Source organism: Ursus arctos, chromosome X (assembly GCF_023065955.2).
Source record: "Ursus arctos isolate Adak ecotype North America chromosome X, UrsArc2.0, whole genome shotgun sequence".
Lineage (NCBI taxonomy): Eukaryota > Metazoa > Chordata > Mammalia > Carnivora > Ursidae > Ursus > Ursus arctos.
Window position 1 is genome coordinate 52,564,361 of NC_079873.1, and position 17,228 is coordinate 52,581,588.

The 17,228-nt window shown below is 41.7% G+C and overlaps 1 pseudogene; it reads left to right on the forward strand.

The window, feature by feature from the left end:
- Window positions 1–5,223: 5,223 nt before the first annotated feature.
- LOC113246896 (G-protein coupled receptor 83-like) lies at window positions 5,224–9,480 on the forward strand (annotated as a pseudogene).
- The last annotated feature ends 7,748 nt before the right edge of the window (window positions 9,481–17,228 follow it).

A 17,228-nucleotide genomic window follows, 5' to 3' on the forward strand; every position in this document is an offset into this window, starting at 1 on the left:
ACCTACATTCCTGACCGTGGATTTTTTTGAGCCCAGATTCTATTTTAGCTTTCTCTTCTACTAACCCATCCTCCAATTCGCTGATTTGTTCTTCTGCTTCATTCTTCCTGTCCATCAGAGCCTCTAGTTTTGACTGCATTTGGCTCATAGAATTTTTAATTTATTGCCAGATTCACTCTCCTTTCCACCCTTAGAGATTCCATATTCTCATTAACATTTTTGTTAATACTTTTTTTCAAGTCTATACATCATCTTGACTATTGTTACTCTGAATTCCATTTCTGATAATTTGGTTATATCCATATCCATTAGTTCTGTGGCAGTGGCCACAGACTCATTGTCTTTTCTTTGCTGGGGGCATTTCTTCTTCTCGTCAATCTGATGAAGAGAGCTTGTGGGGTTGTCCAGAGCCCAAATTATTGACCGGGACCCTGGCAGTGTGCACTTGTTTTATAGGGATCTTAGGGATGTGGGCTTCTTGATTTTTCAGCCTGCCTTCTGTGGGAGGGGCCTGCCACACCGATACTCAGGTAACCCTGTTTGTAGAGTCTCTGTGTCCTCTGTGAGGGGGGATGGGGATGGGCACACTGTGAACCGGTATTTCCAGGCTTTTGTTCTCTTGCTGCTTTCCCTGGTGGTTTGCTGTGCCTCTTCTGAGAGTCAGAGCACCAGTAGCCGAATCTCAGCCTCTGTCTCAGAACAGATGATAGCAGACTGTTCTCCACTGATGTTCTGGCCACTTTAACTCCGTTTCTGTTGGTGCTGCTCGACCCTACAGCCTCCCGGGATGTGTACCCCACACCCGGCATCCCAGCCCTCACTTCCAGGGCCGGTGCGTCTCTGTCCTTTGTGTTTCTAACACCGCCAGCCACCAGCCACCGCCGCCGCACGCTCCGGAGCTCCTGGTCTCAGTCTGGTTCCAGTGAGCTCATCGGAGCTCGGTTTCAGTCTGGTCACACGCGTTCCCCGGCTCACGGTCTCAGTCTGCTCTCTCGTAGGTGCAGGTCCGTTAGTCCGCCCGCTCCCCTGTGCAGGTGGCTACCGCTTCCCGGCGCCCAAATGTGGTGGCTCCCTCCCCCTTCCATTTATCTTCCATTATCTGTGTGTGGTTTCATGGCTTCCTGCTTCATACCTCAATACTCAGCGCTGGAGATGTTCATTTGTAGAGATCCAGATATATCTTCTTGCATCTCAGGCTGATTCCGTGGATGTTCAGGCTGGTCTGGTACCTATCCAACTCGACTCAGGGGACCTGCTGAAAAAGGGGTTCCCTACTCCTCCGCCATCTTAACTCTCAGGTCAATTAATTTTCAACAAAGCAAAAAAGAATTTCCAATGAGAAAAAAAGACAGTCTCTTCAACAAATAGTGTTGGGAAAACTAGACAGCAACATGCAAAAGAATGAAACTTGACCACTTTCTTATACCATACACGAAAATAAATTCAAAAATGGATCAAAGACCTAAGACCAAAGACATGAAACCATAAAAATCCTAGAAGAGAACACAGGCAGTAACTTTTTTGACATTGGCTGTAGCAACTTCTTACCAGATACATCTCCTTGAGGCAAGGGAAACAGAAGCAAAAATAAACTGTTGGGACTATATCAAAATAAAAAGCTTCTGTACAAAATGAAAAAATCCACAAAACTAAAAGGCAACTTTTGAAATGAGAGGGTATATTTGCTAATGACATGTCTGATACAGTGTTAGTATCCAAAATATATAAATAACTTATAAAACTCAGCACCCAAAAAATGAATAATCCAGTCAAAAAATGGCCAGAAGTCCTGAGTAGACATATTTCCAGAGTAGCCATGCATATAGTCAACAGATACTTGAAAAGATGCTCAACGTCACTCACCATCAGGGAAATGTACATCAAAACTACAATGAAATATTCAGAAGGGCTAAAATCAAGAAGACATGAAACAACAAATGTTGGCAAGGATGTGAAGAAAGTGGAAACTTCTTGCACTGTTGGTGCAAACTTGTACAGCCACTGTGGAAAACAGTATGGAGTTTCCTCAAAAAGGATTAAAAATAGAACTACCCTATGATCCAGTGATTGCATTGCTAGGTATTTACCCAAAGAATACAAAAATACTAATACAAAGGGATACATGCACCGTGATGTTTATAGCAGCATTATCTACAATAGCCAAATTATGGAAATAGCCCAAGTGTTCTTTGACTGATGAATGGATAAAGAAGATTTGGTATGTGTATATACAATGGCATTTTACTGAAGCATAAAAAAGAATGAAATCTTGCCATTTGCAAGGACATGGATGGAGCTAGAAAGTATAACGCTAGATGAAAAATGTGAGTCAGAGAAAGACAAATACCATATGATTTCACTCATACATGGAATTTAAGAAACAAAACAAGTGAGCAAAAGCGAAAAAAAAAAGAGAGAGAAACCAAGAAACAGACTCCTACTTATAGAGAATAATGTGATGGTTACCAGAAGGGGGAGTGGTGGGATGGGTAAAATAGGTGATGAGGATTAAGGAGGGCACTTTTTGTGATGAGCACCAGGTGTTGTATGGAAGTGTTGAGTCACTATATCGTACACCTGAAACTAATAGTATCCTCTATGTTAACTAACTGGAATTAAAATAAAAACTTAAAAGAAGATGTCATTGGAGCTGTGGGTAGGGATAATTGAGAATGGGAAATTTGGATTGGAATAGGCTCCTTAAAATCTTTTTTTTCTCTGTTAAGGACACTTGTAGGACTCTATTAACTGCACTGAGAGAAAGGGATCCAAGGTTGGACCTGTCACTACGGGTCTGGTGAAAAATGTCAGTCCTTTATGCCTTACACATGTATAGTTTTTGTTTGTTTGGTTGCTTGTTTTTATATGTTTATATCTTAAAAGATAGAGTGGGGGAAGTGGTGGTGACTTTAGAGGAGAGAGGAACTCAGTATGAAAGGTAATTGTGTAGAAAATGAATGGTCTACAGTGGCTATGACTGAGCACCTCCAGAAGGGCCAAGTTGTAAGAACTGGGGGCCATTTTGCCTGAGAAAAGTCAGAAGATAGATGGACAGATAACTTGAAAAGATCACATCAACTAATGCACCTATTCTGGCTCTCACCATGCCAAGGAGTCTGCCTTCTTCCACTAATCACAGTAAAACTAGCTTCCTTAACTTTCAGTCACTCCATCTCAATGGAAAATACTTAGAAAAGCCTACACTATTAGAGAAATGCAGAGGAACAGCAACTAAGCTCTCCACTCAAAACCTTTCTTTTCTCCTTGTCTCTAGAACAAGCTAGGAGCATTTCCCCTCTTTGTGGCTTTGCCCCTGCCTTCTGGGGGGTCAAGTTTCACCACCCTCTCTCCCTTCTCTCTGCTAATTTTTGCCCATCTGATAGTTTAAACCTCAGCTCAGATGCTATCTCCTCTATAAAGTCTCCTCAACTGCTCAGCCTGTACTTCTTGCTCCTCCAGCACTGTCTGCTATCTTGTGCCTGCCTACTAACCATTCCTGAGTATGGATTCTTCTCTTTAGTGCAATTGTAAGCTGTTCAAGAAGAGATATTGCACTGAATTTCCCTTATTTTAATCCTCCTTCAGTGCTTAACCCAAGGATGGCCAGGAAGCCTCCTCTCACGCTGATCAGCTTGGTGTAGGAATGAGCACACTGGTCCCAGACTTTCCTCTGTCTACTGATTAAAGATTTCTTGCAAGGTTTCAGGTAGCTCATGCACTTTGAAGACATGTGCATCAGGGCCTGAGATACAGAAAGAGAAAACAGTGGTGTCAAAAGTTTGTGGATGTTAGTGTAATACAATCTGCATCATTTTCCCCTTTGTTGAATGCAGTCTATCAATGCTGTTACATGGAACCCTCACTTCTCTGGAACTTAAGTATTTCTAGCCCCCTTTGGACAGATGAAGGAACTCTGGCTCAGAGAGGCCAAAGAGGATAAAGACCATATTTAACAGGCTGGTGGAGGTCAAGACCATGTCTCAACACTTGAAGTCTGCCTCTGCCTGTTTGAGCCTTCAACCCTCCCACAGAACCTCTGCTTATCCAGTTCAATTTTAGAAGTCTTACCTTTGACTACTTGTCAACACATCCAAATATGGAGCCCTTTTGGGCCTTTGGGAAGCCAGCCCAGGGCCAGGCTCTGGGAGACGTCCCCCAGGGCCCAGCTGGAGGAGACATCCCTTAATGTTCAGTTGATTTATCTTGGCAGTTTTCCTTTGGAAACTGCTGCAAAGGGATCAAACTGGAGATCAATAATTCCCAGTTCTCAACTCAGTACCTACTCTTGGGTAAATCTACATGGTAGAGCCAACATTTATTAACTCCTTCCAATCTGTTGATTTGTGTGTTCCTGTTCTGTGGGCCATCCAAATAAGACAGACACAGCTTATTTGCTTCCTTTTCCTTTCCTCTTTTTCTGTCTTTTCCTTTATTTTTTATGAAGTTACCATAGGTCACACCCAGCATGGAGCCCAATGCAGGGCTCGAACTCACAACCCTGAGATTGAGACCCGAGCTGAGATCAAGAGTGGGATGCTTAACCCACTGAGCCACTAAGGAGACCCTACCATATGGTTTCAAAGTTGGTGTTTGCGTGTTGGAGAAAGCAGAGTATCAGCATCATGCTGGACTTGTCCCCTTCCAGGTGACTCCCGCCTGGGCTCATTTAGACTCTTGCACAACCCCAAAATACGTGCAGGACCTTCCTGGAGACCACTCAGCCACCTAAGTTGCTGTTACTGAATAAGGTGTCCAACTTGTAGGTCAGACCATGGTCCACTCCCTACTACAGTCTCCAACATGTGGGCACTAGTACAGAAGAAAAAAGGTGCAAAAGAAATAAAGGAGATTAAGGAAAAAGAGAGGTGATCAAGGCAGATCTTGGGGGCTGCAGAAAGAACATATAAATCTGGGCTCTCTACTCTCGCAAAATGGAGAAGGCGGAGCCAAGGGAAAGCAGCAAAATGTGGGGGGCTGAGACAGGAGCCTCAGAGATTTTGCCAACCCCTTTGGCTCCCAAGTCCGGATGGACAGGGCAGATGTTCAGCTGCAGTTTCCTATTGTCTCTCATGTGGGCCTCTAGACTTTCTATAAAGGGCAGCTGCAGGGGTTGCCTCCAGCGTTGACTCACAGCGCTAGTGGCAGAGCCTGGCTCGACCTGCCTGCAGCACTGGCTGGCTTTAGAAACACAGATTTATCCACTGCAACAGAAATTCATTCGGAATGACCGGACTGTGTGGAAAGAGGAGTCATGCTGGAGTGACACTAGGTGCTGCTGTCCCCGGTTCGGAAGAGGCCCTGTCTGCGCTCCCCAAGCCGTGGAGAATTTCGAGCCCTTGGACGCTCCACGCTTGACTGCTGAGCTAAGTTCTGCACACTTGCCCACTATGAGAGGATCAAGCAGTTTGATCTTTTTGCCTTCCTTCTTGCCAGTGCCCCCGCGCTATCTCCCTGACCCCCACTCCACCCGACGCTGTCTCCGCTCTTTGCTCCTGGACACGGAGCAGCACTCGCCCAGCGCTCTGTGGAGACCCCACCACCCCTCACTCTCTCTTCCCCAGGAACGCCCTGACCCAGTAACTTCAAAGGTGTCAAGCTGGATGTCCTGATTATAGAATCGCCCCAAGGGGCTTTCCTGAACCCCAGCCCCAGCACCGTGAGCTATGGGGACAAGCTGATCTGAGCACACCGAGCTTCTTTGACAACCTAATCACCTCTGTCACCTCCCAGGTTGTGCGGGCTTATGAGCAATGCCCCATCTGAGGTTGCTCAATTCAGGGATAATGTGCTATCCATGATCCATAAGCTGCGGGACCACAGCTTGGGAAATCTGGCTGGCTTAGGCCCCATGGCTTCAGAGATGGTATTCCAGGATGAATGGGTGCAATTCTGGCTAGTAATAGGGTATACTATAACTGTTTTTGCTGGCATTTTAGGCAATTGGCTATCAAACCATGTGATTATGAAGTACAAGAAAGCACACACTGCCACCAGCCTCTTTGTTGTCAACATCTCTGTCACCAACATGATGCTAGCTCTTCTCAGCTCTCCCTTCAGTGTGGTAAGCTGGGTGCTTAAGAGGGTGACCCTGGACACAGGCCATGAGGGTGACCCTGGACACAAGCCATGAGAGCAAAAACACTATGTTGTACTTGCAATAGAGAGAGGTGCATGGTGGGAAGGAGCTCTGGAGTAATTTGGGTTGATTTGGAGAGTGTATACACAGAGATGGGAATGGCTGAGAAATGTAAATCCTTTGGGAATTGTGTGTGTGTTGGGGGGGTACTACAGGCATGACTGTGGTTGTGTTGCTGAGTTAATCTCCTGCCTTGACAGATGCTAAGAGATTTAGGTTGCCCAGGGAGGCAGCAGGATCTGTTGCAGTTGAGTTTTGGATTGACATGTGAGTCTGAGATTTGTCACAGAAACCTAGCCTCAGCTTTCCTCTTTCAAAGGCAGTGCTTGGACAGGAAGGTGGGTAAAAAATTTTGTGATTTGGGGTCTGAACCTTCAGCGTGGACTGTTTGTGTGGGAAGAGATGGGAAAGGTATGAGACCTGCAGTGTGAAAATGTTTCTTTGCTTATTGAGACAATAATCTCAGCAGTTTGGTGAAACAAGGTTTTTGTTTTGTTTTGTTTTGTTCTATGTTCAGTTAGCCACTGTATAGTACATCCTTAGTTTTTGATGTAGTGTTCAATGATTCATTAGCTACATATAACACCCAGTGCTCCATGCAATACGTGCCGCCTTAACACCCATCACCCTGTTACCCCCTCCCCCCAACCCCCTCCCCTGCATGGACATGGATGGAACTGGAGGGGATTATGCTAAGTGAAGTAAGTCAAGCAGAGAAAGACAATTATCATATGGTTTCACTCATATATGAAACAAGGTTTTTATTTGTGTTTTTGGACTTGTAAGAGGGGAAAACTCAGGGCTGAGTTCCTGTGCCTCACTGTGACCTTTCTACCACAGGTATGTTATCTGTGTAATTCCTTCGTGTTTGAGAAGATGACATGCCACCTCAGTCATTGTGCTCTGTACTCTTGTGCCTATGTAACTGTGATAACCATGGCTGCTATTTCCTTGGACTAACATTGGGTATGTGTTCTCCCAGGCTCCTCAGGTCTCATGAAAGGGTAAGCTCCTCTTCTAGGTAGATGGAAACAGCTAAGAATATAAATGATTTAGTAATATTATTTGAGTTCCTTGAAATAATCTATGTGAATGTATACATATAATTTGGGAGGATTTCAAGATAGTAAAATACAAACCTTCACCAAATCAAATCTTACATAATAAAAATACCACCATATTTGATATGGTATTATGGGAACAGAGATGAGGCAATAAGAAAGTGGTTTATTTTTTAAAATGCTCCTCTTCTCCTTTGGATAACTTTTTTAAAAAATTTGTTGCATTGCAGGACCAGCTAAGGGAAGGAAGAGGGAAGAGAAGAGTCAGATGAGGGTGTGGCTTCAGGACTGGTGGTGGTTTGAGTTTGGGAGGTGGCCATGAAGTCCTTGAGTGAGAGCTGAGCAAGTGAAGCGGGAAGACAGGAAGAGATTTGAGGAAGAAGGAGTTGGGAGGAGGGCTGGAAGTGATTTAAAAGGAAGGAGGTGGGAGAGAGGGTAAGAAGGTGGTAGGGGTTACATTGTTAATCAGTTGAAAGGGAGCCAGAAAACAAATGAGGTGGGAGAGACACAGAAGGAAATTAAAGGAAATTAAAACCAAATAAAAGAGTCCTTGGAGGGATCTAGGTAATAGGAAATGGAGGCCGATGGGAGGGGGCATGGGTGAGGAGGAAGAGAGGGAAGGAGGGAAGGAGAGATCAGCCATGGAGGAATCATGATGGGAGGGGAGTGAGGAAGATAAAAAGGGGGCATGCAGATAGCCAAGTTGGGAGGAAAAATGGAGGAATGTGGGTTGCTTACCTATCCATATATGATAAAGGAAAAACAGGTCATGCTTTTGGGCATCCATCCTTTTTCTCCACTGAGCTCCCTACTCAGAGACAGAAGTTTTTATGTCAGTCCACTTGGATTCCTGTCTTCCCACTGAAATGTTGCTCTCAACACTAGTGTTGCTCTTTCATAAAATAAAATGGCAATCATTTGTCAACTGAACTAGTCGAGCACATTACTCATCCACTTACAAAGTCTTTGCGCCTTTACAAAAGAATGTCAGTTGATGAATGGCTAATAAGTAACTTTAATTTGAATTGTGAAATTGGGCTGGGGTATTTTTTTTCTTTCACATGATGATATATCCCCTGAAGTCCCAAATTACTCTAATGCGAGGCAATATTTGCATCATTCTTTTTTGGATTGTGAGCACTTCTGCTGCTTTGCCACATGCCATTTACCAAAAGCTTTACTACTGGACATTGGGTAAAAGAAACACAGGCTGGCCGGTGTTTGGATTCCAGCAACCCATGAGCTCAGAATCTTCATGGAAAAACTTATGGAGCAGGGACTCCATTTCAAAACATGGTACAAAAATAAATTTCTCCAAATTGAAATTTATTCGGAGTACCCAAGAACTCTCATGACAAGTGGTTGCTAGGCATAGCGCTTTCTGTTTGGGGTGCATGGTTTTCCTATACATCAAGCTCAAGGTCTGGGAAAGGTGAAACCTAAAGCTCCCTACTTTGTAACTCTAGTCTTCAGACCCAGTGCAGACACAAAATAAATACGTCTCTTTCTTAGGCCTAACTGTCATATAATACCTGACTGTGGGACTTAGGGAAAAGGCAAATAATGTTATTTTTTCTTTGACTCTTATAACCTAGAAACATAACTGAAGAAACTGTCTGCCTCTTCAGTTTCCTGTATACTTCAAAATCCACGTGGAAATACCCTGACCTGAGTACCTTTTTGCTCTTCTTTGTCTTGCCATTAATGGTGTTTGTGGTTGTCTGTGATCATGTGTTCTAGAAGCTGTGGATCCATAATGCTGTTGATGACATCTATATCCACACTTACATCTGCTAGTGTGGGAAGAAGCAGACCCTGAAGATGCTGATGACAGTAGTACTTCTCTATACCATCTGCTGACTTCCTCTCAACCTCTATTTGATGCTATCTAAGGAATCCATCTCAAGGCACAATGTTCTCTACTTTTTCCTCCACTGGCTGGCAGTTAGCAGCTCCTGCCACAACCCCTACATCTACTGCTTCGAGCTTTGAGATTGAAGTTCAGAGGGCCATCATGGAAATCCAGAAGATGCTGCTGGATGGAATCAGCTTCCTGAGAGGGAGCATCACCAACTGAGTTCTATACACCCCCCCAACCCAGCTCACTGCACTGCTTGGGGGGATCCCAATCCTGGAGTGGCCGAATTCCCATGGCTCAAATATTTCAACAAGCTATCCAGTCTCCCTCACTTCCCAGAGGTGGAAATTTCTTTTCTCTACTCCCCAGTGCCTAGAGTTGAAGCTGCCCAGACGACAACAGATATCCATCCTCAAAATCCTTGAGATAGGGTGTAACCAAAATACTTAGATTTCATTCATTTTTCATGGTGGGGGTGATGAGGGAGCAAAAGGCAAGCTGAGGGCAAAGCACAAGCTGACACCCTGCAACTGCCCCTACGGACTCCTGGGTGGGATATGTGTGACATTCCCCAGCACTCCTGGCTGCCTTAAAACTAAGGGAAAGGAAAAATAAATGGTTAACTGATAGAGATCACAGTCCTGCAGGACAGTCTCTACCAGTTTACAAATGTCTTAGCGATTTACAAGGAAAAAAGCACTCATCAATAGCCTAACTTTCAGAAAACCATAGATTCAACTTCCTGGAGCCCTAACATCACCCTCCCCTCCATAATGGGCAACAAAGGCAGAAGGGAATGTAAATAAAATTAAATCACCTTATAACCTGCAGCCCATTGACAAATAACATTCCTCCAGGAAACTCCCAACTATCTTAATGTTAATGCCTTACTAGAAGGAAAAGCAATCTTAACAATAGCCAGGCCTCTAGTATCCTGTGCCTCTTCTTTAGTATATGAAAGCCCTTTGGGAACCCTCTCTTTTGCCTTATCCCCACCCCACTCCAAAGTATATAATCAGCCATTCCTCACAAACCCAGTGCAGTAGCTCTTTCTGCCCATGGTTCCTGTTCCCATGCTTTAATAAAATCACATTTTTGCACCAAAGTCTCAAGAATTCTTTCTTGACCATTGGCTTCAGACCCTGTCAACACTGCAAAACAACATCAGAGGGAATTGAGGGAGAAGTTGATAATTGAAGGATGATGATCTTGTGAACTACCGTATATGTCTTACTTGCTCTTTCATTTTCTTCTCTGGCTGTTCTCTTGCCCCCCCTTTCCTGCCCTTTTTTCTCTCCCAACAGTAAGTAAACTTTATTTTATTTTAATGTAAAAAAAGACCAATACCCCTTGTTTTGTGCCCAAAACATTCCCAGAGAAATGCCAGAAGAGTAAAGTATAGTTCCTGAAATGTTACTGGGTGCTCTGGGAATTTAGAGGACCTTATAAATGCAAGTAAGTTATATTTTATCTCCTTATGGCAGAGTGAGAATAAGAAATCTTACAGGAAAGGACAAGGCAGTTAAATGGCTTACCCCATGTCACTTGGGTTAGTTTCCTAAGTTGCAAATATAGTAATTTGGTAATAGCTTCCCTTCAAATGTAGTAACATTTCAAGTGTTCAAGTTAACTCTGCAAAATTAAAAAAAAAAAACTCTTTGTGTTTCTTGACCCCTACATTTAATATTATACTTTGTTTTATGTAAATTTGTACTGTGTAGTTTTGCCTTTCTTTTGCTGGAAGAAGAGAGGGAAAGAGTAAGGTGTTCAGTGTGATTTAATTGTTTACATCTCTCTAGCCCCTGAGAATTTCAACTCAGCAGGAGAGATGAGGAAGAAGTAATTACCTCATCCTCTGCCACTGCCTTTCATCTGGAGGCAATGCTATTAAGGCGTTTTGAAGGGTATAGCTGACTGTGTCAGGATGATGCCAGTATAGGGGATGGAAATTCTTCCTTTCCTCCCACTCTCTTTCCATGTCTCCTTCATTCTTCCCCCTTCACTTTCTTTCCCCTACTCCTGCCAGTCTGTATTCTCCCTTCCTCTTCACTCCTTTTTCCTTCCCCCAATTCTCCTCTTCCCTTTTCTCCTTTCTTTGCTCCACTCCTTGACTCTCCTCTTCCTTCTCTCACTTCCTCATTCCTCCTATCCTGTTCTTTCTTTAGTACCATTCCTCTATTTTTTTCCTCTGTTCCTCATTCTTTCTCTATTATCTATTTGTTCATTCTTTCCTTCTTTGAACTCTGATGTATAGTTTAAACTACTGCTTTCCCATTGCATTCTAGCAATTCATCAATTCCCTCCCATAATTCCTCTCCTCTCCTCTCCTCTCCTCTCCTCTCCTCTCCTCTCCTCTCCTCTCCTCTCCTCTCCTCTTTTCTTCAGAATTTGGGTTTCTCTTTTACCCTTAGTGAAAGCCTAGGGATTTGGGAAGCAGCTGCTTCTGGGTTTATACTTTGTGGTCTCTGCACTGCTCCATAGGCCTCTGTGTGGAATGTGTGATAGTCAGAATGACTGGTGGCCACTGATTAAAATTTTCTCTTTTATATTTCTCTTCTTCATTCAATTGTAACAATCAAAATGTGACTGTCCATTATGCCCTCCTAGGGGATAGAATGGCTCACCTTAGGATTGTAAAGGAAATTGTACAACCTTAGGCCATAGCTTCTGTGTCTTTTGGGAAGTTATTTCCGTGCAGTGACCCCTAAAAACATCACCCTGTTCATTCTGAAGGAATTATACCCAGGTCAAGCATGTTTCTTCCATAGCCACTCTTTTTTTCCAAAGTCTTTCTGTTTTACAGCATTTTGTCTATCGCTCATTTTCCTTTCCTAATCCCTTTCCCATTGCTATCCCCAAAGAAGTAAAATAACTTATAAAAATATCAAGCTGTAGAGAGCAAAATGGAGTCTCTCATGTCAAGCAGGAGCCAGTGTCAAGCAGGGGCCTGTGTCAAGTGATGATGCAAGTAGTTAAAGGTACTGCAGCTACAAGATATCACTAGGACCAGCATCAGCCGACAACTGAGAACTGATAACAAGCAGAACCAGAGGAGGTCTGCAGGGGCCCAAGACATATTAAATCTCTTTAAAAAGGTGAGGACTTTTGACAGCAAACTGTCAGACTTTTCAGACATGACCCCTGAATGTCTGACCACTTAAAAGAGGCAACTGCTGCCCAAGGCTCTGCCTAATTGATCTCTCTGAATTTTTTTGTTTTGTTTTTATGGACTGCACCACTCAGACCAGCCTTTTTCTGAACATGGGTTATCAGCTACCTGGAATACCCAGCAAATCTATTTTATCAATAAGCCCTACAAAATTCATTTTCACTCTGGAGAAACAATCTAAAATGTATTCCCTCATAATAGTATGTTAGTAATGTTGCTTTCTTGTCAGAAGGGCATTCTTTCTGAAATGTATATTTGAGCAAAGATTTACATCAATGGTAGATGGGAAATGTTGCTAAAAAATTCTCCCCATTCACACATCCAAATGCATACACTGTCTTTTTCCAAAGCCAAAAAACTGTATCTTGGTCCAACCTAGGACATTTGGAGACATGCTTTGATGAGAACAAGATTTACATGCATTTTGTCCAGTGTCTCACTTCACTGAAACAATTGGACCAGGGAACTTTATACCATGACACATAAATCTAGGATGGTAATCAAACTTATGTGTTAGTCATTTGTGCATGTATAATGTAGATTCACTCTTAGGTATTCTGAGCTGAAGGCATCTTTCATTGAGAATTCCCTCCCCTCCTGCATTTAAGAATTTAAGATGTCTTTATACACACACACACACGCCTGTACACATATACCTCTACACATTGCACATGTGTGAATACACATAAATACCTCCACACATATGCAAACATACACACACATACAGAAAAATGCACACACAGATTTATTGTGTTTTTTTAAAAAAACACACTGGACCTTTTCATAACATATATTTCAAATTTTAATTTTATTTTTTAGTCATCATTTTTTCAGTCAATTATCTGTTTGAATGAATGAACTCTGTGATCTTTTCAACACTTTCATCATTCTTCTGGGTGGTTAGATGACTATTTTGTGAATTGTTATAGTTGCTAATCCTAACATTTAAATTTGTTGTATCACTCATGTTTCTGGCATCACAGCATGGCAAGTATCTTATTAGAAAATGTGTAGAATACCAATTGGGTATTTGCTGTTCTAAAGAAAATCCACTTAATTTTTTGCTTAAACACACATAAAAACAAACAAAGGAGTAGCAAATTTAATACACATGAACATAAACTCATCCACAGATAACTACATGAATATACACAAATGAATATATACATATACACAGTAATGAACAAAAAACTTTCTAAAGGCCTGATATACAAGGGAAGCCATTTTAGATATATTTCTAAGTCAGAATGACTGTACCTAAACTTTGTTCAAACCAAAAGCCTGCTTTATGGCCCACCACACACGCAAAGTATATCTGCTTTATGAACGAGTATCCTAAAGGAAAACCATCTCATCCTTGAAATATCAACTAATTTTTTTTTTTTAGAGAAAGAGAGACAGGCTGGAGGGGTGGAGAGGTGGAGAGGTGGAGGAGGGACAAAGGGAGAGGGAGGGAGAATCTCAAACAGGTTCCACACCCAGTGCAGAGCCTGATGTGGGGCTCAATCTCACAACCTTGAGATCATGATCTAAGCCAAAATCAAGAGTTGGAGGTTTAACCAACTGAGGCACCCAGTCTCCCTTCAATCAATACTTTTACTCCCTGTATTCCTTGATGTTAAAATTCATGATTCCTGCTTATATGCTAATCTATAATTATCTAAGTTTTTATAAAATGTAAAAAAGTATATGACTCTGTAAAAACTGTTCATTCTCTGGAGCACTTTCTTCTGTGTGAAGATTGTGTTTCTTGGGCAGCTGTCCTTATTGGGCTTGAATAAAACTATCTATTTTCTTTTTATATTACAGTTACCTCTCTGGTAAATTAGTATTTACAACAGAACAAAAAGATACACACACAACTTTAAAGCCCTTCACATAAAAGAATCTTGCTGGTCCACACTAGAGAACAGATTAAATGCCATTTTAGGTTTTTTGTTTGTTTGTTTTTTAAAGATTACATATAAATTTGGTAGTCGATTGGGAATTCATAAAGACATTGAGACATGTGTTCTCAGTCCCTTGTTATAACACACAGAGTAAGAAAGAGACCCGAGGGCTAAAATTCCTATTCCTGCCTTGTGAGGAATTTTTAGGTTTAGGTGTCTCCTTCTCCATGACCTGGTTTAATACATAGTTTGCTTCAAGAGAAGTGCATACCTTAGCATCAGCAAGTGATTACCTAGAACCATAATTATATATGTGGACCATCTGCTTGCTACTCTGCCTTTGATGAAGGCTGGCAACATCTGTATACTTTGAGGCAAAGCCTTATTTATGGACACTGTTGTCTTCTGGGCCATGTTAGGAAGAAAAGGAGATAGTCTTAGTCTGGACAGTTTGAGAATGGGAATGAAGTTGTTTATTCTGACAACTCTTGTTCAGACACATTTCTGTGTCCAATTCAAACTCTTTTGCATTGTAATAATAACAAAACTACCCTATATGTGATGATGGCTTTGTGATTCCCAAAGTGAAACATTTTGATTTTTTCAACATGCTTATCATCAGTATTTTCCCCCACATTGTAAAACTAAAGACTGTGGGGAATCTGAATAAGGCTGTAGGTTTCATTTGCAAATAAGCTGATGAATGTGGATATGTTGTGAAAACAGCAAAGCACTGGATCAACTATTGTTGTACATCTTGGAAAGAAGCCTTTCTATATCCTAGGGAAAGGTTGATGCTGAAGGAAATAGCCCATCTGTATACCCAAGGTGGGTACTGTGGGAAAAGTGTAGATATTAGCTCAATGTCAGTTTCTTGACATGATAAATACTGATTTCTAAAGAAAGTGCACAGTATTTAGATTTATGTAAATAGATTTGTGTTAATCAAACTAATTGAAATGTAGTAGCAGAATTTATAATTTAGGAGTGAATCTAACTATCCTTTTGTGATGAGATTCTACTAGAAATAAAATTTCCATTACTTTGAATATTTTTTTGTGATGATCTTCAAATATACCTAGGAGAGAGACACAGATCCAGCTGGCCCCAAATACCTTCAGTCTAGAGGTTTTCCCACTCAGAACATTAATCTCAAAGTAGCGTAAAGCCTTCATTAAGAATTGGGAAACTGAATACCATTTATGCAGCTTGAGACAACAGATGGCAAAGACCTTTGTACCTGCAACTTCAAGCTTAAGTAGGAAAATCTAGTATAAGAAACAATCCCTTGTCTAGAGTGGAGTAGAGGTGGTGGAGTAGGAGGACCCCAGGCTCACCTCATCCCTAGAACACAACTAGATAGCTATCAAATCATTATAAATACACGAGAAATCAACCTGAAAACTGACAGAACAAACTCCACAACTAAAGGGAGAGAAGAAGCCACAATGAAGAAGGTAGGAAGTACACAGATGTGGGTTGAGGAAGAAATGGATCATGGATGTTGTGGAGGGGAGGGAGCTAAAACAGGAAGAAATAGAAAACATGAACAGAACAATAACCAGCAAATAAATTGAATCAGTAATCAAAAATCTCCCAACAAACAAAAGTCAAGGGCCAGATGTCTTTGATGAGGTTTTGGAATGTAAGTGAGTTTCAGTAGGGTGGAGTCTGGAGCCTACAACCAAGAAAGAATTCGTGAGACGTCTTTGGTGCAAAATGGTGGTTTATTAAAGCACGGGGACAGGACCTGTGGGCAGAAAGAGCTGCTGCCCCGGGTCATGAAGGGTGGCTGATTATATACTATGGGGTTGGGGGAGGTAAAGAAACAGAGAAGTTGAGAAAGTATTTTCACATGTTAAAGAAGACTCACAGGATACCAGAGCCCTTGCCATTGTCAAGTTAAGGTTGTTTTTCCCTCTAGTAAGGCATTAACATGAAGATAGTTGGGAACTTCCTGGATTCATGGAAGTATCTATCTATGGCCTGCAGGTTATAAAGACATTTAAATGTACTTACATTTCCTTCTGGAAGCTAGGTTACTGATAGAAATGCTTTGTTCTTGTAGATTGCTAAGACATTTGTAAACTGAGGGAGACTCAAGTCTTACAGGATTGTGGTCTCTATAGGTCAACTATCTTTTTCCTTTAGGGAAGCCAAGAGCGCCTGAGGAATGTCACATATATCCCACGGTAGGGGGGTTTTAAAGAGAGGTTGCAGGGTGTGTCTTTGCTTTGTCCTCAGCTTGCCTTATGCTCCCTCATCATCTTCACAGGTGAATTCTACCAAACATTTAAAGAAGATTTAATACTTATTCTTCTCAAACTAGTCCAAAAAATTAAAAAAAGAACTTCCAAATTAATTCTATGAGGCCAGCATTACACTAATAGCAACCAGACAAAGATCCCACCAAAAAAGAGAACTACAGACCAATATCCCTGATGAGCATGGATGCAAAAATGCACAATAAAATGCTAGCAAATTGAATCTAACATGATCAAGTGGGATTTAGTCCTTGACTTCCCTTCAATATTCACAAGTCAACTGACATGGTACACCACATTAATAAAAGAAGGTTACAAGAACCATGTGATCCTCTCAATAGATGCAGAAAAAGCATCTGACAAAGTCCATATCCACTCATGTTAAAAACCCTCAACAAAGTAAAGTTAGAAGGAACATACCTCAGTATAATAAAGACCTCAATGAAAAATCCACACTGAATATCTTCCTTAATGGAGAAAAACTGAGAGTTGTCATCTATGGTCAAGAACAAGAAAGGGATGTTCACTCTCACCACTGTTATTTAACATAGGACTGGAAGTCCCAGCCAGAGCAATCAGACAACAAAAATAAATAAAAGCCATCCAAACTGGCAAGGAAGAAAGCAAACTTTCACTGTTTGCAGATGACATGATTCTTTACATAGAAAACCTGAAAGACTCCACCAAAAAATTGCTAGAACTGAAACATGAAATTGGAAACATCTCAGGATACAAAATCAACATAAAGAAATCTGTTGCATTTCTATACACCAATTATGAAGCAGCAGGAAGAGAAATCAAGGAATCTATCCTATTTACATTTGCACCAAAACCCATAACTAGGAATAAAC